This window comes from Somniosus microcephalus, chromosome 7, assembly GCF_052327205.1.
Source record: "Somniosus microcephalus isolate GS21.2 chromosome 7, FLI_Smic_1.0, whole genome shotgun sequence".
Classification (NCBI taxonomy): Eukaryota; Metazoa; Chordata; class Chondrichthyes; order Squaliformes; family Somniosidae; genus Somniosus; species Somniosus microcephalus.
Window position 1 is genome coordinate 208881858 of NC_140993.1, and position 24921 is coordinate 208906778.

Genomic DNA, 24921 nt, shown 5'->3' on the forward strand with positions numbered 1-24921 from the left:
ATTTTTAAAATCTACCAACAAGCCGTTGGTGCATAAAAAGTCCGCGCCGAGGATCGTTTGCGAAATCTTGGCGGTGATGAACTCCCATTGGAAGTGTTGCCCGTCGAAACACACCTTGATCCGCCGACTCCCGAATGTACGAATAGCACCGCCGTTGGCGGCTTGGAGGGGAAGCCCACGCCTCCCAGCCCGGATGTCGAGGACTGACGTGGGAAGAATGCTGCACTGCGCCCCCGTGTCGCACAAAAATCGCCGGCCCGAGATGGAATCGGTGATATAGAGTAACCTCCCGGAGTCGCCAATCGCCATCGCAGCCGTGGGGCATACTGCAGGTTCGGTCTTCCTTTCGCGCAGCTGGTGCTGGTATTTTTTGGTTGCCTGGGGCGTGAAACTGCAGGGTGGGTGGCAGCATCTGGCCTTCGCGCCGAAACGGGCATGGTAATAACACAAGGCGGATGGTGGAGGCGTCGGGGCAGGGTCCCGTGGGGAAGGATGCCTCGAGGCGGCGCAATGTTGCTGCATGACCGCGTAAATAGTATCAGCTTCGGCCGCAAGCGCCACACAATCCGTGGTGTCCGACCGTGTGAAGGCCGCCTGTACCTGCTCGGGCAACTGGCTCAGGAACAACTCCCGAAAGAGGAAACATTGCGGTTCGGACCCGAGGAGTGTGAGCATCTGGCTCACTAACTCCGACGGCTTGGAGTCGCCTAGCCCGGGCAGCGTGAGCAATCATCGTGCACGCGCTGCCTTCGTGAGGCCGAAAACCTGAAGTAGCCGCGCCTTAAGGGTATCATACTTGCTGTCGGCCGGGAGATTTTCCAGCAGGTTGATGATCCTCGAAGCCGTGGCGCTGTCGAGTGCGGAGACCACGTAGAGATACCGGGTCTGATCCACCACGATATTCCGAAGCTCGAACTGAGCCTCCGCTTGCACAAACCAGGAGGCCGCCTGTTGTTCCCAAAACCGAGGGAGCTGCAAAGCCACTGCGTTCGCATCCATCGTGTCACTGCGTCTCGCTTCCTCCGCGAAGATTCAGGGTCACCACTGTAGGAATTGCCAAATTCCTATCTGAAGTACTGAGACCAGGCAACTCTGGTAATTAAACGATGTTTAATACAAACTGGTGGAAGTAACAGTTAAAACGCAAGAGAACTAAACAACAGGTGTTTGCTTAAGGCCGACTCCATGAGGACTGAGTCTGGAAGCTTCCCCACTGACGTCATGACGTCATCACATTTCCCGCCGTTGGGAACGTCACGTGACCTGCGTGATGACGTCATCGCGTTCGGTCTACATCTTAAAGGGACCGCGTTATTTACATACAGCAAACAAATACAGGTACCGATTCACTCTGTTAAAGGCAATTATGTACATCCATATAAGAGTCCCTTGGTGGCTCTGCCACACCATCAGTCAACATCCTTGGCTACTGGGTGGGCAACGGTGTAATTAAACCGGATCCGGAGTGACTTCATCCGCTTCAGGAGCTCCCTCCCCCTACGAATCTTGGCTCTCTTCGTCGGGCACTCGGCATGTTTGTGCATTATGCGAAATGGATACCCCACTTCCCCGACAAGATCCAGCCCCTGCTTCACTCGAAGTCATTTCCATTGGAGACAACGTCTATTTCAGCTTTCAACCTCCTCAAGCGACAACTGGAAAAAGCCACGCTTCGTTCCATTGATGAAAATCTCTCTTTCGTGGTCGATTGCGATGCATCGGATTTGGCGATCCCTGCTACCTTGAATCAAGGTGGTCGACCCATTGCATTTCTGTCCAGAACTTTGCAGGGTAGCGAGCTCCATTATCCTCCTGTCGAGAAGGAGGCTACGGCCATCATCGAAGCTGTACGTAATTGGAGTCATTTTCTCGCTCGTCGTCATTTCACACTTACAACCGATCAGCACTCTGTGGCCTTTATGCTGGATAGCTGGAAACGCACTAAGATCAAGAATAACACAATACAACTCTGGAGGGTAGAATTGGCCGCCTTTGGATACACCATACATTATCGACCCGGCAAAGAGAATGTGGCCCCGGATACCCTCACGCGGGCATTCTGCTCTTCTATGTCAACTTCGACTCTTGCGGATCTTCATACTGACTTATGCCATCCTGGCGTTACCCGTATGTTGCACTTTGTGAGATCTAAAAATCTCCCATTTTCTACGGAAGATATGAAAAGAACCTACTCCTCCTGTAGAATGTGTGTGGAATGAAAACCGCAATTCTTCCGTCCATCGGATGGCTCGCTCATACACACTATGCAACGACTCAGCATTGACTTTAAAGGGCCATTGCCTTCCTCAACGCGAAACACCTACTTACTTACTATGGTGGACAAATATTCACGCTTTCCCCTGTTCCAATATGCTTACTTCCACAGTGATCAAATGCCTTGATCAAGTCTTTTCCCTTTGCGGTACGGCCAATTTAATCCACTCTCATCGGGGTCCTGCAGGTTACAGCATCCCAAGTGCACATCCAAGTACTTTTTAAATGTGGTTAGGGTTTCTGCCTCTACCACTCTTTTAAGCAGTGAGTTCCAGACCCCCACAACCCTCTGGGTAAAGAAATTTCCCCTCAAATCCCCTCTAAACCTTCCCCCAATTACTTTAAATCTGTGCCCCCTGGCTTTTGACCCATCTGCTAAGGGAAATAGGTCCTTTCTATCCACTTTATCTAGGCCCCTCATAATTTTATACACTTCAATAAAGTCTTCCCTCAGCCTCCTCTGTTCCAAGGAAAACAGACCCAGCCTATCCAGTCTTTCCTCATAGCTAAGATTCTCTACTCCCGGCATCATCCTTGTAAATCTCCTCTGTACCCTCTCTAGTGCAATCACATCTTTCCTATAATGTGGTGACCAGAACTGCACGCAGTACTCTAGCTGAGGCCTAAATAGTGTTTTATACAGTTGAAGCATAACCCCCCTGCTCTTGTATTCTATGCCACGGCTAATAAAGGCAAGCATTCTGTATGCCTTCTTAGCCACCTTATCTACCTGGCCTGCTACCTTCAGGGATCTGTAGACATGCACTCCAAGGTCCCTTTGTTCCTCTACACTACTCAGTGTCCTACCATTTAATGTATATTCCCTTTCCTTGTTAGCCCTCCCCAAATGCATTACCTCACACTTCTCCAGATTGAATTCCATTCGCCACTGTTCTGCCCACCTGACCAATTTATTGCTATCTTCCTGCAGTCTACAGCTTCCTTCTTCAGTATCAACCACACAGCCGATTTTAGTATCATCTGCAAACTTCTTAATCATACCCCTTATATTCAAGTCTAGAACACTGATATATACCACAAAAAGCACCACACACGATCACCATGTCTTCCTCTCACATCCTAGCACTTGCTCTACCACCAACCATTCCCACCACTCCTTACTCACTTCACAACACATCCTACACACTCCCTTTGCATCATTCCATCTCGCTTCTTCTAAACCTCTCACAACATCCACTATGCACAAGCCCCATCCATCTTCACCCATCTGATACCCACCAACTCATCCTCTCCTTCTGCAGGAAAAAACCATGTACAATGCCAGGGTGAGGAATAGGAGGAGCACTAGTGATCACGGGCCCAGGCAGAGTCTCGAGCAATGGGAAGGAGGCCGGTTGCGTACTCAATCAAGGTGTCTGCATTACTTTCTTCCTTCATTCACCTCAGCACAGATGCAGCAAACTTCACAACTTCAACCTGCATTCTCCAGGCGGTTACTTGATCATGTGCAGCTTCTCTCTGACATCCGAACTCTTCTACGTTCTCTCTTCCTTCTAGGTGCTTCTCAACACCAAGAGGATGCAGCATCAGGCACTCCATCCTCCCAGGCACCAGCTCAGACATTAGCACTCCATGTGGGAGAGAGAGAGAGAGAAAAGTAGAGGAATCTGCACCCAGCACCAGTAGGCAGAGACAAAAACGGAGAGATCTCACCGGAGGGCAAGACCCTTTCCCAGCTCTACTGAGGAGGACTGGAATGAGGATTTTCTAGGCCCAGCCACGAGAAAAAAACTGCGGTCTTCACACAAACGGCTTGAAAGTTATGCCAAGGAGTCTCACCATTATGGTTGAAAGTGTGGAGAGTCCGCATCCAGCCTGTGATGTCATCGCCACTCTGTAGTCTACACCTGGAGAGTATGTGAACCTCCACTGTAGCGGCGCCCTCACAGCAGGAGTCCGTGCTCGCATGCCTTGCGGCTTTTGTGGAACTTCAAACGCCTGCCATGCAAACTCTGAGCTCTGCAATAGAGAGATTGCGGGAAATTGAATGAATAGGGCTTTTGGAGGGGACTGTCATCTTCTGTAATCTGCTCTCTCGCATTACTGAGAGTGATGAGCCCCAGTCCCAAGGAAGTGGTACTAGCGCGATGGAAACAGTACGTGCTGGCTTCTCTCAGCACGTCTGCACATTCGCCCCTAACCCCGCCCAACCTGTACCCACCATGGTGCTAGCTAGTCAGCTGGGCGAGACGGCTCCAGCAGTAGCCGAGTTACAGCAGCCTGTAGCGGAGTCCTTAAAAGTTCGTGCATGCAGAAGTTACCAGCAGAAGCATCTTGAGGGTCCGCACATGAGGAACAGCAATCTTCCACCAGCTCTGCTGAGGCCACTAGGGGAGTACCTCGTAGGACTGGTAGAGTTAGGAAACCTTTTAAAAAGGGAGTTGATCACCTGGGCGAGAAATGAAAGCAAGACATTTATTATGTTTGGCATTTAATTGATCACTGTCGTGTATTGATTGCGAGTTTGACACCAGTCAATACGGTAATGTAATGTGCGAGTTTAACACCAGTTAATACGGTAATGTAATGTGCATTGCATTATGGGAATTACCCGGGAAAGTAGCAGTCAGCCATTTTTACAGAATAAAGTAAAGATCATAGTTATAAGCCTGTCTGCCTGACTCTGATTTAATTCGACGTATCTACATGCTTGATTAAAAGCATTAAAGCATAGATACAACATTGGCGACGAGGATAACGAAAGGAATCATTTTAAATAGGTAGTTGCCCAAGTTTTAGTTAGCTAGGATGGAGAAGACCGGCATTCAAAATTTTGCATGTTTCACCGAACCAGCCACGTTGGGTCCAAGATGGACGAGGTGGTTAACGTCTTTTGAGCTTTATGCCGACAGCAAAAGGACTCATTATCGACGATACCTCTACAGGTGCCACAAAGCAGAGGAGAAGAACTCTACTTCTACACCTAGCAGGACCAGATGTCCAGGATATCTTTTCGACTCTACCGGACACAGGAGAGCCATCAGACTACACGGCGGCAGTTAGTGCATTGAATCACTACTTCATGCCCCAGGTCAACGCAGCATTTGCTAGACAGACTTTTCATAAGTTGTCCCAGAAGACAGGCGAGACTGTGCAACAATTTGCTACTTGCTTGCGGCAGGCTGCTAAAGACTGTGCTTTTGGGGGGGATGCGGATAATCAAAAAAGAGACGCTATCCTGAGTAGGTGCATGTCAGCCTATGTGCGGAGGAAATTGCTAGAGGAAGGGCATGGTCTAACGCTCACCCGCACGTTACAATTGGCCTCACAATGTGAAAACGTCGAGGAGCAGATGTCAGCCATGTCATGTACAGAGAAGGCGGAGACAGATACTGTTCATCGTGTTACACAGAAAAGGAGGGTATTATACGAGAAGCTCGACAGAGAAACCAAAAGGAAATGGCGATAGGAACGAAAGGAAATGTTACAGATGTACACACAGACCACATGGGCAGAGATCCGAAATGCCCAGCACGCGGACAAACGTGTCATAAGTGCAAGGGAAAGGATCATTTCTCCAAAGTATGCCGCACAAAGGGTATAAAGAAACACAGTGTGAACAATGTAGAGGAACAAAATAACTTTGCATTTGCTGTTACTGGAAATAACGTGACAGAGACTTACCTTTTGTGTGGGGGGGGAGTAAACCTGAGAATGTTAATTGATTCGGGTGCAACTAATAATGTGATAGATGAGAGTACATGGGAAGGATTAAAGTCAGAACACATTAAGTGTCAGTCACACGTCCCGAAGACAGAGAGAAAGTTATTCTCTTATGCTTCTAGCCGACCACTGTCAGTTAAAGGTGTATTCACATGTGGGATTACAATAGGTAAGAGAACTGAGCAGGCGGAGTTCATTGTGGTTAAAGGCCATGGAGAGCCATTGCTAGGAAGGGAGACAGCCATGAAACTGGGAGTTTTAAAAATAGGCGCAGATGTCTCAGCTGTGGTAGATGTAAGACAGCTACTAGAACAGCGGTATCCAAAGGTGTTCCAGGGAGTAGGAAGGCTGAACGCAAAACAGATCAGTTTGTATATCGACCCACAAGTGAAGCCTGTGGCCCAGCCACTCAGGCGTATACCATTCAACTTAAGGGGGGCAGTAGAAGCCAAAATGAAACAATTGAGGGACATGGACATTATCGAACCTGTAACTGGTCCCACCCCATGGGTAAATCCTGTGGTTATTGTATCAAAAGCGGATAAGGATGTAAGGTTATGCCTAGACATGAGACGAGCAAACCAGGCAATAGTGTCACCAGCTAGAACTGACCCCTGAGTCACGAGAAATCACAACGTTTGCAGTACATAACGGAGTAGACAGGTACAAGAGGCTGATATTCAGTGTATCGTCAGCTAGTGAGCAATATCAGCACGAGATAGCTAATGCCTTAGCTGGAATAGAGGGTGTTGAAAACATCTCAGACGACATTATCGTGCATGCACATGACCAGGAAACGCACGACAGACGCCTGCACGCTGTCATGACCAGACTAATGGATCGTGGACTGACACTAAACTCAGAGAAGTGCCAATTCAACATGGACCGATTGATTTTCATGGGAATCCTGTTGTCTGAAAAGGGCATCGGACCAGCAGCAGAGATAGTGCGAGCGGTGGCAGAAGCTCAGGAACCAGAGAATGCTACAGAGGTGAGGAGTTTCTTGGGACTCGTTGGGTACAGTAGCAGATTCATCCCGCAGTTTGCAACGCTATCAGAGCCACTGTGACGCCTGACGAGAAAAGACAGCATTTAAATTTGGATCACAACAGAGACAGTCATTCAGTGCACTCAAGGAAGAGTTGGCCAGAGCTGGCACTTTAGCATATTTTGATAAGGACGCACCAACCAAGGTGATAGCAGATGCCAGTCTTGTAGGTTTAGGCGCAGTACTAGTTCAGGACCAACAGGGACAAGAGGTGCCAATATGCTATGTAAGTCGTAGTTTAACAGACTGTGAGAGGAAATACTCTCAAAGAGAGAGAGAGGCCTTAGCTCTTGTATGGGCTTGTGAGAGGCTACATCCATATGTGTACGGCCGAAAATTTAACTTGGTAACTGACCATAAGCCATTACAGGTGATATAGGGCCCACACTCTAAACCCTGTGCCCGTATAGAGAGATGGGTACTTAGATTACAGCCGTACAATTTTAAGGTGATACACATTCCAGGCAAGCAAAACATTGCAGACCCACTGTCACGATTGCTGGGGGAGACAGCAAAACAAGAGAGACATTCTCATGGCTCAGATGAATACGTGAGATTTGTAGCTGTGAGTGCGACACCAAAAGCACTCACTACTAGAGAGGTGGAGGAAGCCTCTGCTACCGACCCAGAGCTGATTGAGGTACGGAAGGCAATCACAAACTGACATTTTGAGAACTGTAAAGCTTATGCAGCAATTGCAAACGAGCTGTGCGTAGTGGGGTACCTAGTTCTTCAAGGAACACGCATCGTGCTACCCACAGTGTTACATGCACGAGCCCTGGTGTTAGCACATGAAGGACACTTGGGAATAGTTGGAACAAAGCAACATCTCAGAACCAAGGTTTGGTGGCCTGGCTGATGAAGAGAATCAGAATTGCTCAGTCAGAAGGACTAGATTGGAAACGTGAACTTAGAAAATATGTGACTGTGTACAGGAGCATTGAACATGCCACGACAGGAAAGAGCCCGGCAGAGCTGCTCTTTAAACGGAAAATGAGAGGAAAGCTGCCAGACATTACCGAGTCGCGCGCAGACATGGAAGTACGTGACCGGGATGCAGAACAAAAAGGCAAATCCAAACTGTACGCAGATGAACAGCGGAGCACACAATACTCAGAGGTGGAAGTTGACGACACAGTGCTGGTACGGCAGGACAAAGTGGACAAGTTCACCACTTCTTTTAATGCCACACCCCACAAAGTTTTGAGTAAAACAGGGAGTCAAGTAGTAGTAGAATCTCCCGACGGAGCACGCTACTCGAGAAACACTACATTTGTGAAAAAATACAGAACCAATGGACCAAAGGAGACACTCCATGAGCAGGAGGAAACACAAGGGACTGAGGACAGTATAATAGACCCTGACACACATACCACTGTGACACAGGCAATACCCACTGACACCAACATGTCAGACATACCCAATACAGCCAGACCTCAAAGGGTTAAAAGAAAACCCCAAAGACTGTCTGATTATGTCACAACATAAACTGTGCGAGAACTGCATGGGTGATGTTAAATGTTTAAACCTGGGAATTATTTAGTTGTGTGGTAAGACACAAGTTTGTAAAATGTTTATAAACCAAATAAGTTATGCAGTGTTATTGTAAGCAACTGTTTGTAAACTGCAAGTTTGTTTCCAAGGAAAAGGGGGATGCCATGTATTGATTGCGAGTTTGACACCAGTCAATACGGTAATGTAATGTGCATTGCATTATGGGAATTACCCGGGAAAGTAGCAGTCAGCCATTTTTACAGAATAAAGTAAAGATCATAGTTATAAGCCTGTCTGCCTGACTCTGATTTAATTCGATGTATCTACATGCTTGATTGAACGCATTAAAGCATAGATACAACAATCACTTTTATGGGTGTAAGCTCAGTGCAATCACTGAGCTCTGAGCTGATCTCTCACAGCTCTGGCTGCAAGGTGCTGAGGTAGCCCTCCTCCCTCTGCCCATTCCTCTCCTTCCCCCCCCAAATCTTCCTCGTCTGATGAAAACTGTTGTTGCTGCTCTTCCTCCTACAGGTGCAGGCCTCTCTGCAATGCAATGTTGTGCAATATACATGACATTCTATCCAGGGCATAGTGCAGGAACCACCAGCAAGCGGTCCAGACATCTGAACCTCCACTTGAGCAGTCAAATCGCGTGCTGGATAATGATCCTGGTTGTGCCCTGGCTTTCTGATTGTATCTGTGCTGCTTGGGCGTGACAGGATTGCACAGAGGTGTCATCAGCCAGGTCTGCAGGGGCTATCTCTAGTCATGCTTCTCCCAAAAATCAAATGGTGGGGGGATGATGGGATGTCTGAGAATAAAAGCATTGTGGAAGCTGCTCGGTCTCTTTCACAGATCTGCATGATGCTGTCCCTGTGATTAGCTACTGGTTGGACATCAATAGAGTGGTATCCTTTTCTATTAATGAACGTTGCTGACTGTTGCTCCAGTGCCCTGATGGCCACGTGTGCACAGTCAGTCAGTCACACCCTGCGTGCGAGGGAAGCCAGCAACTGCTACAAAGCCACAAGCTCTGTACCATCCACACTGCCTTCAGCAGTCAACAGGAATGTACTGCTTGCTCCTGGCAATTAGGGTGTCGGTCACCTGCTTAATACAGCTGTGAACTGCAGAGTGGGAGTGTAGTCGCTGTTGTAATGTAGGAAATGCGGCAGCCAATTTACATACAGCAAGCTCCCACAAACAGCAATGTGATAATGACCAGATAATCTATTTTTTTTTGTTATGTTGGTTGAGGGATAAATATTGGCCAGATACCAGAGATAACTCCCCTGCTTTTCTTTGAAGTAGTGCCATGGGATCTTTTATGTCCACCTGAGCAGACGGTGCCTCGGTTTAACGTCTCATCCGAAAGATGGCACCTCTGACAGTGCAGCGCTACAAGGCAATTAAAGTGCAGAGGACATGATCTGGAAGCTGGAAACACTCTTGGCAATTGGGACAGCAAAAGATCCTGTGATCCAATGAGCTGCAGCTGACTTTATATGGCTTCAGGAGCTTTCTGGGTAAAGAAGTTTATCCTGAATTCCTTATTTGATTTATTATGACAATCTTATATTTATGACCTCTAGTTTTGGACTCCCCTACAAGTGGAAAGATCTTCTCTACATCTACCCTAGCAAACCCTTTCATAATCTCAAAGGCCTTTATCTGGTCAGCCCTCAGTCTCCTCTTTTCTAGAGAAAAGAGCCCCAGTCTGTTCAGTCTTTCCTGGTAGTTTTAGGGGTGAAAAGCTGTATGTCCACACTATAGGGCACATATTCTTAAAAAAAGATTAGCACAAGCGATATAATTATCAGCAGTTGATTAGCAATAAATTCTACAGAGTGTGCATTATATGTTGACCACAGTTTTATGAGGCTGTAAATTTAGAAATGTGTTTGGCTCAATATATTTCCCCAATATCTTTTTCCTCTTGATCTATATTCTCCAGACTGTACCTTGAGAAAGATGAAAAAAAATCCTGTTTTCTTTAGAACTATACTTTTAGTGCATTATTTTTCTCCTTCTTTGGGTTATTACTTTTTTAAAATAAAAATAAATCACTGAGACAGACATCAAAATACTTCCATGTATGACTATATTGAAACCCCAACCCAAGCTCGCCCGATTTCTGACATTTTCAACGGTCTGTCCACCCTCTATCCTTTCGTTATCTGAAGTTTTTTTTTAAGGTTTATTGTCTAAAGAGCAAATACAAGACAGCACTAACCTCTAACTGCAAACGCAAATTATAGAGCAGGAACTGTGAGAGTGCACGGCCAACGTGGAGCCTCGCCATACACAGTGCGGGACACAACGTTCTAGTCTTATCTGCGACTTGAGCTCACATCCAGTAAATTTAAACACTAAGAGCAGACAGAGTCTCGCAGTTTCTGAACCAAGGTCGGATGCACAGACTCACAGATGGTTTTCCAATAGGATTGCCACAATTAGGGTAATCAGCTATTTGATTTGAGATTTGTTTTAAGCTGCAACAGTTTTTGGGTACAAGATCAGGTTTGGGTCTTTAAGGGATAATTCACAATGATGGGGTCTGCTCTCGGTTGTTTTTAGCACAGGAAAATGTTGGAAGCACTGGGACAAAAGTGGGATTGGTATGTAAACGTGCAGTCCTTGAAATTATTATCCTTAACAATCTTGAACAATGTTATTAAATCACCACTGCCATCCAGGTTCATTGCATTAGGATAACACATTCAGAAAACAGCGAGGGTCGTGGAAGCTGATTCAATAATAACTTCCAAAAGGGAACTGGATAAATATTTGAATGGGAAAAATTTGTAAGTTTATGGGGTAAGAGCTGGGGAGTGGGACTAATTGGATAACTCTTTCAAAGAGCTGGCACAGGCATGATGGGCTGAATGGCCTCCTTGTGTGCTGTATCATTTTATGATCCTATGATAGTCCTCAAGGAGCCCACTTCATGTAGGCTTAAGCCTGGGCTGGAAATTCAGATGTAGCTAATCAGTTTTGCAGCTATAGAAAGAGAGGAAAACAAAAGTGAGCATACAGCTGCAATTTGGGGTGGCATGTCTATTGTTATAGAAACATTATCAAATAGTTTAGTGGTTATGTTATTGGACTAGTAATCTAGAGAACACAAGTTCAAATCATGGTAGTTTGAGAATTTGAATCCAGTTTTTTTAAAAATCTGTAAATAAAAACTGTATCAATAAAAGTGGCCACAAAGCTGTCAGATTGTCATAAAACACAACTAGTTCACAAACATCCTTTCAGGAAGGAAATCTGCCATCCTTACCTGGCCTGGCCTATATGTAGCTCCAGTCCCACAGCAATGTGGTTGACCTTTAACTGCCCTCTGAAGTGGCCCAGCAAAGAGCACGATATCCAATTTGTGTGACAAGGGAGAGGCAGCATTATCCCCCATAGCCTTATCCATTGTATTACTCGATACTAGGCAGTGCGGGCTCACACCAGAATGCAAGGAATGCACGGCCCACTTACAGAATATACCCATGACAATAACCCAAGCGAATCCTGAGGCAGACCCAAGATTGAAAACAAACTGACCTGTTCCCTCCAGTTCACACTTACTAGATTTGGCCTGCAATCTTTTGCAATTGACAGTGGTGGAGTGGCAATCTTCAGTTGTCATGGCAGCACACACAAAATCAATCTTTTCAGCCAATTCAAATTTTCTGGGCTTCAGTGAGTTGGACTATCAGTCAAAATGTGTCGGATAGCAAAATACTGCGGATGCTGGAAATCCGAAATAACAGAAAATGCTGGAAAAACTCAGCAGGCCAGGCAACATCCGTGGAGAGAGAAATAGAGTCAACGTTTCAGGTCAAAACTCTTTGTCGTCAGGACTGAAAAAACACAGGAAATGAAACAGATTAAAAGGCCAGTTTGGGGGCTGGGAAATGGGGATGAAAGAACAAAAGAGAAGTGAAGAGACATTAAGGAGGTATTCAAAACGGGCCGAGATGGTGATAGGTCAAAATGTGTCTCTGTCCATGGTGAAGCACATCAGAGGATTGGGAAGCCTTGGTGATAGGAGCCTCCCAAGTCCCAACATGTGGGAGCCCCCGAGCCACATGGTTCACATGATAAGACGACTTCTGCTTTCATATTCATATTCCAAAAAAGTCACCTTAAAATGTTCTTAATACCTACTTTACAACACTCAGCTAATAGAATGTACAGAAAACAGATTGAGCAGCTGTGATATGAAAGATATATGTTGATCAGGTCACTGTCTCAGCCTGGAATGGGGCATGGTGTAGGAGGGAGAGGTAAAGGAATGAGAGAGATTATTAGCCAAATGCAGTAGGGAAGAAGGACGAGAAAGGGAAAAATACATGTTGAAAGCTGAAGAAGTATTAGACTGTTCAAATAGTAAGCAGACACTGCAAAGTTATAAGACAAAAGGCTAACCATTAAAGCCTCCAAAAATTTATTATTTTCCACAGTAACCGCTGTTTATTTTCTGCATTGGATTTTACTACTTATGACACTTGAAACGCCATCATTCCTGTCTGCATACATGCACATGTCCACATCTAATGACTACTTAATGCATTCCATTCAATAACTATTACTACAGGTCACCGCTGAGTCAGAACCTAGGCTCAGAATTTCTTGTTCAGAATTCTTTATAAGGAAAGCAATAACATGATTCTTGGCATTGGCTGGATAGATTGAGACAGCCTGCAGCACATAAAATAGTCACAAATGAGACAACTATCAGTTGTGGAGGCACTATTATCCGTGGCCACCTTAACCCTTTACAATCGGAGCAACCATCAAAACAAATTATGATTCCTGGAAGCAGCAACAGGTTGCTTCTGCAGTCATGTTGATATTTTCATAGTCAATTAGACAGCCATTGTTTAATACAGCTTGATTACTGACTATTAAACTAAATACACTGATTTGTGTGTTTTTATTGTCTTTCTGTTGGCTATGAAGTTGAATTGTCCTAAACTCTGTATTTTGTCCCCAATCTCCCTCCCACCCCCCCACCTTCTTGTTGGGGTTTGGTTTCATGGTGTTAGCATGTCTATAAATCTTACTTTACCAAACAGATCATAGGCCTGATAACTCACGTGATTATGTCAGGGCCTGTCAACCTGTTGTATAAACATATTTTGCCATCAAGAGACAGGAACATGCAGCCAAAATAAACTAGATCTCACAAAGCATATTTCCCTGTCCCAGTCTCTGCAGCAAGTTTAGTTGCAAACAGTGAAGCAATTTTGAAGTTAAAACAATAATAAATACCTCTATTTAAAGAAATGGCATTGAATGATTGGATGCCATCATTAGATCTGGTTGATCTACAGATGTGATTTCCATTTCACACCAACATTGAACGTGTGTAGTGTAAACACAGAGTGAGGAATCAACCTAACTTCAGAATGAAACGGAGTGAGGATTCCTCCTTGGGGAGTCTCATTCTGTTTTTCGCCAGTGTCAGGCTTTTTGACTCTGGATTTAGGCTTCATTTACATTATAACTGCAAAAAGAAACTGTGTGCCAGTATTGTGTAAATGGAGCCTAAAATGTTATCTTTTAAACCTATGTAGTGTGCTGGATTTGAATAAAATCTATCTCCGATATTGCAAGTCATCATCTGGACAGCCAAATAGAAAAAAAATTACAATAACTTCTTTCATGATAAAGATCATTTTGGAGGCTAACATTAAAAAGAAATTACTTAGCCATTCAGGCAGTTTCTGTGGAAGAGGAAGGTAGGGGTAACGTTTTAGGTCAATGACCTTTCATTTTTGGAGGCACTGTATTCATGATAGTCATTGGCAAATTATTATTTATTTAGGGAGCTAGAAACCAGAATCACCATGCATCACTCTGGTCTCAGCACCATGTACAAACAGTGCAGCGATCCACTTTGATATAATTTATGTTGCTGTGTATGTTTAGAAGCAAACAAAAACAATTTAAATACAATTTTTCCATCAAGCAGATGCATTTTTAATATAAACAATGGGCAGTTCTGGAAAGCAAAGATTTATTTTTCTGAGTTTGTAGTCATCAAACCTTTGTAAAGGTTGGTACGCTGGGAAAGTAGAACATTTTCCAACTACTGTCACCTAGCATCAATATGCAGGACTCCGAGTTCAGGTACACCACAGGCCAGATGCAGATTAAAGCTCCTTCCACTCTGTCACAATATGCTTTAAACCCAACCTCAGACAACTCCTCCCTACTGTACCAGCATCAACGTTTCCACCACTTAAATCAACTAGCTGTGCACCCATTCTGGGTCAGGTCTATTATGGGAAGTTAAAATGTTCTGTAGGAATTGTTCAGTAGTTTCATGCCATTAGTTTTAGCTGAGTTCAAACCCAGGTTCCACTGAAAGGACAGCGTGCTAACCCATTGTACTACACAGTCCCCCTGAAAAACAGAGTTAAAGGAGGTGCAAAACCATTAAAATATAACAATTTTGAAATAGGAAGGAAGAGAAGCAATGTCGCCAGGCATAGGAATAGATAAGATGAGGAAATAAACAAAGCAAGGTCTTTTGAACCACATTTTCATTTTTATTCCCTCCCAAGTTTTAATAAACATCTTCACCATCTCCAGTCTATGCAAGGTCAATTCGGTGCCACTTGAGACTGTTCACAGTTGTGTTAGTTTACTTATACAATTATTATTAAATATTTAGCGTCTCTGCATGACACACTTGATCAGCAGCCTTTGTACAAGTGGTCATCCTCTGAGGAGCTCCCACAGCAAGGGTAAATACAGTTAGAACTATACAAGCAATAATAAATTGCTCTGCACATTTATATTATTCCACTTCACTATATAGCCAAGACTAGACTGCACAAATATCTGAACAAAACAGTTGAACATCAGTCCAATCCAGTAAAGTAACAACAGGAATGGTCCAAGCTTAACAACATTTAAAAATACAAATGTACAGAAAATAAATTTGCCAATATACTGTGCATGTTCTGAGCATTGTATTTTCAATACTTCAGTTAACCAAATGAGGTAAGTTAGCCATCTAATTGCCCAAGGTATCTGCCTTGTTGCCTTGATGTTCGTATGTTGCTACTCACACAACTCAAACATTTGTTTAAATTTTGATTAATAGATACAAGGATGTATATTTTAGGGTTAATTAGGTGAAAAAAGTTTAAATAAGTCCCAGTTTGAAAGGAGACATAGTAACCTTCCCCAATCACTCAATGGTACTGTACTGTCAGCCTTGGAATGTATCAGGCAGAAAGAGCAAAGTCTGTAAGGGTTCCTTCTGCTGATTGCTGCCCCCTCACCCCTGCAGCAAAGTACACTTGTATAGGCATCGGGTGAGGAGAGAAAGAGAGTTTTCTGTGATATCCCGCAATGTAACTGTCTGCCAACTTTCACTGTCTAGATTTCCACATGAATTATGGACACTTTGGAGAGTGATAGGAGGTTTCCCAGCAGCCAGGGAACGCTGTCCTAGCATGAAGGGAATGGAAAAAATTGGAGGAGAAAAAGGAGCATTATCTTTGTTGCCAGTATAGGAGAGGAGCTGCATCCACTTTTTTTCCAATGTCACAAGCAAGCAAAGCATTACAATGATGTTTTTGTAACATCAAGTGTTTGGCAAATAAATGAAAGTCACTTTGCCACTTTTAATGCAGAGTCTGAACCTTCAAGAAAGAATTAATGTTATGTCAGTCAGTAAAGTGGTCACTGGTTTGCTCAAATCTCATTGGGCATATCTGTAATTTTCATTTTTTTTTTTTTTTTTAAATGATGTCACCAGTCCTCGAATCGCTGGCTGGATCAAACATTCAGATAAGATACAGCACCACCAACATTGCAACTCGTTACCCTCAAAAATACAAACACAAAAAATATCTTCCTATCTACTCATTTTCTGCATGCAAATTCTGGGGAAGTGAAAGGTGCTGTTTTGCATTCCACAGACAACTAATTGTACCTTCATTGCTTTTGTAGTATTGTAGTGTTCAGTATTTGAAGGTTTTTGGACTCAGTCTGGAGCACAGAGTTTCCATTGCAGTCTTCAAAGTACGTTTTCAATACCTTAACGCACCAGTACATAAGATTTAAAGTTACAATGCTAAAATATTTTGAAAAATCAAAATATGCAAATGTGTGGAACTAATACCGCTTCAATTACAATCTCCTCCATTGAATTAAATAAATACTTCTATTTTATAATGCTGCAAGAAATTCTGCTGTGGTGCTCAAAGAGTTAACTTCTGTGCAATGGGCACTTTATTGGATCGGTCCAAACACATTAGAGTCTGTACACGGTTAAAAATATTTCACCTCATCCAGGAGCTCTGACCGAGGACACTTCTGCATTGTTACCAAGCTGTGCTGTGTATCTCATTCAACCGCAGCTGTCTAATTAAAGCAGGCAGTTCTAATCACTCCGAAGTAGTTGTCATCTGCAGCAGCTTACCAACCTCCCAACAGAGGACTGGGTATTATTGGATTGTATTGCAGCAGTGCAATAGATTACCTGAAACAGAACTAGTTCAGCATCCATTACACTGTACTGTTTACATTCCCAGAGCACAAGGATTCCTGCCTGACACATGTCCATCCTTTTACTTGAGCTTTTCATAATATCATTCGCCACTCAATGAGAGGAAACTGAATTTGTTAACAGTCACTTTCAATATAAGAACATTAATCCAGTGAATTAACTACAAAAAAAAGCAGCAGCCACAACACTGCTGCTTCCCAGTCACACAAGACAAGAGCCATGGCAGAAAAATAAAGCAACTTACTTGCAAGGCAGAAGCTCCTACTACTCCATCTCCCACTTCACTCTTGTCTGCATACAGTACTCACTATTTGCCCAAGGCCTTGGCATTCACCACTTCAGCAACTGCATCATAGCTCAGCTGTGCACCAGACATGCTCAGTAATGTGACCTTCTCATTCTGGAAACTACCAAGTTACTGAAATGAAGGGGGAATTGGATTAAACCACAGCCAGGAGAAAGGCACCTGTCTGCTGAAATACAGGTAAGAAGGAGAAAATTAAACCCGACTCCTTTTTCATCAAGGCGGTGATAGAACTAATGAATGTTAGGTTTTATGAGGTACTTTGCAAAGTAAAAAATTCACTGTACAATCAGAAATGACAGACCAGATTCCTCAGGGTGTTTAGTGCCTCATGAATAAAAGCCTCTCTTTCTTTAAGCAAGATCGGCGAATATGTTATTCAGTAAGCCAGAGCGTTACATTGCTCATCAGTGATATCGACCATTCCGTTTTCTAGACATTTTCTGAGCTTACATTGACACCTACGAAGAAATGAAAGCACATTATGTGCTTTTGATCACAGAAAGGCATTGTATGTTCAAAATACTCCGAGACTGCAGAACTATTAAACACACATCTTAACATCCATGTGACACACCAACACTGTTTTCTCCTCGACCTTTAAATTTAGACTTCAAAAAAGTAAACTCCGTGAGGGGATTTTAACCCCAAAAACGGGTGGGTTGGGGTTGGGGTTGGGTGGGAGGTTAAAGAGGTAAAAAACTGAATCCATTTAAATATTATAATGAGGCTGGCATGCCTCATCATGATCAACCATTTCAAATTTAACTCTGGCTGGTCGGGTTTCCCAGGCCTCTGGGAACCCGCCAGCTAAAGGAAGGCGAGGACTGCTGGATCCAGTAGGTAAGAGCCTTTCCACATATCTGCTGGATCCAAAGTCCCTGCTTTGGACACCCTCTGACCTCCCCCCCCCCCCCCCCAACAAGGCCTCTGATTCCCCCTCCAGCCTTCGATCCTTGGCTCCCGCCCCCCAATCTCCCTTCCAGCCCCCAACCCCACCCCCCGACCTCTTCCCTCCGGTTCCCGATCGCCTTCCTGTCCTCCCCCCTCTGCCCTTACCTTCCTCCCGCTCCTCCTCCGGTCCCGACCCTCCTCTGGCCTCTGACCACCGATCCCTCCCTCCCTCCTCTCTGCGGCCCAGTGCCACAGTCCTACCCTCCCGATAGCTACCCAGCCTCTCCACCTGGTTAAATTCGATAGGGCTTCCGGGAATCCCATTCTCCCGGGTTTTCCGACCGCTTTCCAATCCCCCAGCTCCCTACCCGCCTCCAAATTAAAATTCTGGATGTGTGTTTTGACCTTGTATCAAACACTTACATCATTGTCTGTTTGTGAAGAATATCTTGGTCAGTTGCATTCAACATCACAACAGCACTGCCTATTGGGATGTTCTCCGGTTGTTGTTGGGTCTGGATTGAAAACTGGGGGCTTAGTCACATCAAGAACTGTGACTTGCACTGTGGTGGTGGAGCTGGAACCAGAACTGATCTCAGACATAATTGGGCCTTCGTTTTCCACCTTAATCAACATGTGTGAAATGCAGATCTTTCATAATCCAAAAGCTGAAATAAATTACATTTAAAAATGTTGTAGTTACTCAATACATCTGATCACACGACTTCTGCAAATGTTATTGCATTCACCTTATAATGGTTGGGTCCCTCTAGTTGGTTATTTAAGCTTGTGGTTTCGCGCCAGCAACTGTTGTGTGAGAACTTCCAAGAACCAGGGGGCCACCTGTGAGCAGACAAATGGGGGACCCCAGGGCGGGGAAGAGGGGGAACCCAGGACGGGGAAGTGGGGGAACCCAGGGCGGGGAAGAGGGGAAACCCATGGCGGGGAAGAGGGGAAACCCAGGGCGGGGAAGAGGGGGAACCCAGGGTGGAGAAGAGGGGGAACCCAGGGCAGGGAAGAGGGGGAACCCAGGGTGGGGAAGAGGGGGAACCCAGGGCGGGGAAGAGGGGGAACCCAGGTGATGTGCCTCAATAATTCCGAGACTCGATGTTCGCGAAACAAAACAAGGCTTTTATTAACTTAGAAGGTAACACGCAGTGGAGAGAGGTATCTTCCATCTGGAGGTCTGCAGTACTGGATATGAGGCCAGACTGAGCTTGCTTACATAGGGGCCAGGTATGGGCAGAGCCCTACACACAATACATTACAATATACAATACAATGGTGAGGAGACGGAACTGAGGTAAGGGAACTGAAACCTGAAACCAACCACAGTCACAGGCAGTGATGAATGGAATATTTCATCACATTCACCCCTTCTATAGATATAGTCTGCTCGGGGGTTTGATAGTCCTCTGCGACCGACGTGGCTGTTGTGGTGTCGCGGGTGTCGGCTGGGTGTCCCCGGTGGCCTCCTGGGTCTCTGCCGGGGGTGCCGCCAGGGTTGTTGAAGGGGTAGTTGGTGGGGGTGCCGTTGGTCGATGTTCTTCCGGGGGTGATGAAAGAGTAGTGGGTGGGTAAGAGTTGCTGTGACCGTTGTTGTTGCTATTGCCGTGGTTGTTGTCGTTACCGGCTGGGGCGACGTCTTTTATGGACACGGTGTCCTTCCTTCCGTCGGCGTGCCGGACATACGCGTATTGGGGGTTGGCGTGGAGTAGGTGCACTGGCTCCACGAGGGGGTCCCTCTTGTGGCCCTTCACATGCCTTCGCACGAATACCGGACCTGGGGTGGAGAGCCATGACGGCATGGATACACCTGAGGTGGATTTCCGGGGAAAGACAAACATTCGTTCATGAGGCGTGGCATTAGTGGCAGTACACAATAGCGACCGTATCGAATGGAGCACATCTGAGAGGACTTCCTGCCAGCGGGAGATAGGGAGGCCCTTGGTCCTTAGAGCTAGAGTGACTGCTTTCCATACTGTCCCGTTCTCTCGCTCCACTTGACCGTTACCCTGGGGGTTGTAGCTGGTGGTACGGCTCGTGGCGATCCCCCTGGACAGCATGTACTGGCGTAGCTCTTCACTCATGAAGGACGCCCCCCTATCCGTATGGATGTAGCTCGGCATACCGAACAGGCAGAACAGGCTGTTGAGGCATTTAATGACCGTGGCGCTGGTCATGTCTGGGCAGGGGAAGGCGAATGGGAAACGGGAGTATTCGTCCACAATGTTCAGGAAGTAAACATTGCGGTCGACTGACGGGAGGGGGCCCTTGAAATCTAAGCTGAGCCGCTCAAAGGGCCGTGTAGCTTTGATTAAGTGGGCTCTATCTGGGCGGTAGAACCGAGGCTTGCACTCAGCGCAAGTGCGGCAATTCCTGGTCAGAGACCGAACTTCCTCAATCGAGTAGGGTAAGTTACGGGACTTTATGAAGTGGAACAGCCGCGTGACCCCTGGGTGGCAGAGGTCGTTGTGGAGGGTCTGTAGCCGATCCCCGGTGGCGCTGGCACACATCCCTCGTGAGAGGGCGTCAGGGGATTCGTTAAGGGCCCCTGGCCGGTAAATGATGTCATACTCGAAGGTGGAGAGCTCGATCCGCCACCTAAGAATCTTATCATTTTTAATCTTCCCCCTCTGTTTATTATTGAACATAAACGCTACCGACCGCTGGTCGGTAAGTAGGGTGAAGCGTTTGCCGGCTAGGTAGTGGCGTCAGTGGCGCACTGCCTCCACGATGGCTTGGGCCTCCTTTTCTACGGAGGAGTGTCTGATCTCGGGCCCTTGGAGGGTCCTCGAGAAGAAAGCTACGGGCCGCCCCGCCTGGTTGAGGGTGGCCGCCAAGGCAAAGTCAGACGCATCACTTTCCACTTGAAAGGGAGTGTTCTCGTCCACTGCCTGTAGCGTGGCCCGCTCAATATCCTGCTTAATGCTTTTGAAGGCGGCGTGGGCCTCAGCAGAGAGCGGAAAAGAGGATGCTTTCAAGAGGGGGCGGGCTTTGTCGGAGTAGTTGGGGACCCATTGGGAATAATAAGAAAATAACCCCAGGCACCTTTTCAGGGCTTTGGGAGTGTTGGGCAGGGGCAGCTCCCGTAGGGGGCGCAATCGGTCGGGGTCTGGTCCGATTTCCCCATTCTCCACCATGCTGCCTAGTATGCAGAGGCGCGTGGTGTTGTAAACGCACTTGTCCTCGTTGTAGGTGAGGTTGAGTTTTTGTGCGGTTTTCAGGAACCTCTCGAGGTTCGAGTCGTGATCCTGCTGGTTGTGACCGCAGATGGTGACGTTGTCGAGGTAGGGGAAGGTTGCCTGCAAGTGGTGGTCATTGACCATGCGGTCCATCTCCCTCTGGAAGACCGAGACCCCATTCGTCACCCCAAAGGGGACTCTGAGGAATCGGTAGAGGCGTCCGTTCGCCTCGAAGGCGGTGTACGGGCGGTCCTCTGGTCTGATAGGGAGCTGGTGGTACGCTGACTTGAGGTCGATGGTGGAGAACACCCGGTATTGGGCGATTTGGTTCACCATTTCTGATATGCGGGGTAGCGGGTAGGCGTCTAGTTGGGTGTACCTGTTGATCGTTTGGCTATAGTCGATCACCATCCGTTTCTTCTCGCTACCCCTTACCACTACCACTTGGGCGCGCCACGGGCTGTTGCTGCGTTCAATAATGCGCTCTTTCAGGAGCCTGTCTACCTCGGTCGCGATAAACCGCCTGTCCTCCCAGCTGTACCTCCTGCTTTTGGTCGCTATTGGCCGGCAGTTAGGGGTAAGGTTCGCGAATAGCGAAGGCGGCTTTACCTTCAGGGTAGCCAGACCGCACACTGTGAGGGGCGGCTGGGACCCACCGTACTTGAGCGTGATGCTTTGGTGGTTGCACTGGAAATCCAGGCCCAAGATCACGCTCGCACATAGATTCTTCATGATTAATACTTTAAAATTATCGTATACAGTTCCGTTAACGGACAATTGTACCGTGCAGTAACCCAGAATGGTCGATGTCTGGGTTTTATCAGCCATAGAGATGGTACCCTGAGTAGGGACCACCTTTAGGGAGAGTTGTTGTGCCAGTTCAGGGTGGATAAAACTCTCCGTGCTTCCACTGTCAATTAAACATTTAACCCGGCACCCGTTTACCTCGATGTCCACCATTGATTTGGATAGCGGGTGCGGCCTGGTCTGGTCCACTGTGACCGATGCCACTGTAGGGCCCTGATCGAGACAGGATGGTGTCCAAGATGGCCGCTCCCACGGCGGTGGCGGGTTTTCCGGCGGGGTTCCCTCTGCACACCTTCCCGAAGTGCCCCTTCTTACCGCACTTAAAGCAGGTGATGCCTTTCGCCGGGCACAGGTTTCTGGTGTGCTTTGGCTGCCCGCAGAAGTAGCAGTTGGGTCCCCGACGCGTCGCGGCTGTCGTAGGGCTTCTGGGGGGAGAGCGGGGCCCCGACGGTGTCGGGCTGCCAGGCGGGGAAGATGCCTTCCAAGATGGCGGCGCCCTTGGTGCACACGTGGCGGCGTGGACGGCGCGGGCTGAAGAGTAGGCGTCCGAGTTTCTCTGGGCCACATCCAGGGATCGCGCGGTGTCCGCAGCCTGTTTCAGGTCCAATCCCGTTTTTTCCAGCAGTCTCTGCCGGATGTAAGTGGAGCTGAGGCCTGTGATAAAGGCATCGCGAACAAGCTCGTCAGTGTACACTGCGGCTTTTACATCTTGGCACTTGCAGTCTTTGCCAAGCATTTTCAGGGTGCCTAGGAACTCCTCCACCGATTCCCCGGGTCGCTGTGCGCGAGTAGCGAGCAGATGCCTAGCATACACCTCATTCGTAGGCTGCTGGTAATGCGCCTTTAAGATGTCACAGGCGGCCAGGTACGTGTCGGCGTCTTGGATGAGGGGGTAAACCCGGTGGCTTACCCAATTCCACAGAATTCCGAGTTTCATACTCGCAGCGTCCGTAGCGTCTTTGACGGCTGCGGAATTGTCCAGGAAGAATTCCATACACATAAACCAGTGTCCGAAGCGTGCCGATGCGTCCGAAGCATGCTGGTCCAAATCCAAACGTTCGGGTTTTAGGAGTTGATCCATTGTGTTGAAAAATAAGTTAATAAAATTGATGTGCCTCAATAATTCCGAGACTCGATGTTAGCGAAACAAAACAAGGCTTTTATTAACTTAGAAGGTAACACGCAGTGGAGAGAGGTATCTTCCATCTGGAGGTCTGCAGTACTGGATATGAGGCCAGACTGAGCTTGCTTACATAGGGGCCAGGTATGGGCGGAGCCCTACACACAATACATTACAATATACAATACAATGGTGAGGAGACGGAACTGAGGTAAGGGAACTGAAACCTGAAACCAACCACAGTCACAGGCAGTGATGAATGGAATATTTCATCACACCAGGGCGGGGAAGTGGGGGAACCCAGGGCGGGGAAGTGGGGGAACCCAGGGTGGGGAAGAGGGGGAACCCAGGGCGGGGAAGAGGGGGAACCCAGGGCGGGGAAGTGGGGGAACCCAGGGCGGGGAAGAGGGGGAACCCAGGGCGGGGAAGTGGGGGAACCCAGGGCGGGGAAGTGGGGGAACCCAGGGCGGGGAAGAGGGAGAACACAGGGCGGGGAAGAGGGGGAACCCAGGGCGGGGAAGAGGGGGAACCCAGGGCGGGGAAGAGGGGGAACCCAGGGCGGGGAAGAGGGGGAACCCAGGATGGGGAAGAGGGCGAACCCAGGATGGGGAAGCGGGGGAACCCAGGATGGGGAAGAGGGCGAACCCAGGATGGGGAAGAGGGGGAACCCATGAGGGGGAACCCAGGGTGGGGAAGAGGGGGAACCCAGGGCGGGGAAGAGGGGGAACCCAGGGCGGGAGAGCAATTTGCAGAGAGAAAGCCAGAGGTGGGAGGAACTTTGATTCCACCAGTAACTAATGGTAACTCACTAAAACTGGTAGCACTCAGATTCCCATCAGAACCAACAGTAATACAATAACTCACTGATAATCTATATGTAACTGGTAGTAATAGGTGTAATGCCCCGATATCCCACCTGTAACTAGTAATCCTATAACCCGCTGATGTTCACCCTGAAACTGTAGCCCTAATCTCCCTGCACTGCACAAGGTTTGGTTAAGCTCCCAGTCAATGCCACATTTAACAGGCCCCATCGCGCTCTATCGCCTCGGACTCTGGGTTGGACTCCAGTTCCATGTGAAGGTGAAATCTCTGAACTGGGAGCCTCAGTCAGAGCTGGTCTCTACGTGGATTTCACACATCAAAAGTGGGCGGCACAGACCAACCTGAGCCAAACAGAGATTGCACAAAAGACAGAAAGAAAGACTTGCATTTCTATAGCGTCTTTCACCACCTCAGGATGTCCCAAAGTACTTTACAGCCAATAAAGTACTTTTGAAGTGTAGCCTCTGTTATAATGTAGGAAACACGGCAGCCAATTTGCGCACAGCAAGCTCCCACAAACTGCAATGTGATAATGACCAGATACTCTGTTTTAGTGCTGTGGGTTGAGGGATAAATATTGGCCAGGACACCGGAGATAACTCTCCTGCTCTTCTTCGAAATAGTGCCTTGGGATCTTTTACATCCACCTGAGAGAGCAAACAGGACCTCGGTTTAATGTTTCATCTGAAAGACAGCACCTCCAACAGTGCAGCATTCCCTTAGCACTGCACTGGAGTGTCAGCCTAGCTTTTGTGCTCA

General features: G+C 47.1%; 1 protein-coding gene across 5 annotated transcripts in view; it reads right to left on the reverse strand.

The window, feature by feature from the left end:
• The window catches only part of LOC147115101 (oxidation resistance protein 1-like), a 1180356-nt gene extending 1162931 nt beyond the window's left edge, over positions 1–17425 (reverse strand). For 3 of the 5 annotated variants that reach the window (XR_015079050.1, XM_085993379.1, XM_085993385.1), the window contains exon 1: positions 17272–17425. The gene's annotated coding sequence lies outside the window, so the exon portion shown is untranslated. Of the gene's footprint in view, positions 1–16451; positions 16556–17271 lie in introns of all 5 variants that reach the window. The other 2 variants (XM_085993380.1, XM_085993383.1) reach the window with 2 other exon arrangements.
• Between the last annotated feature and the right edge of the window lie 7496 nt (positions 17426–24921).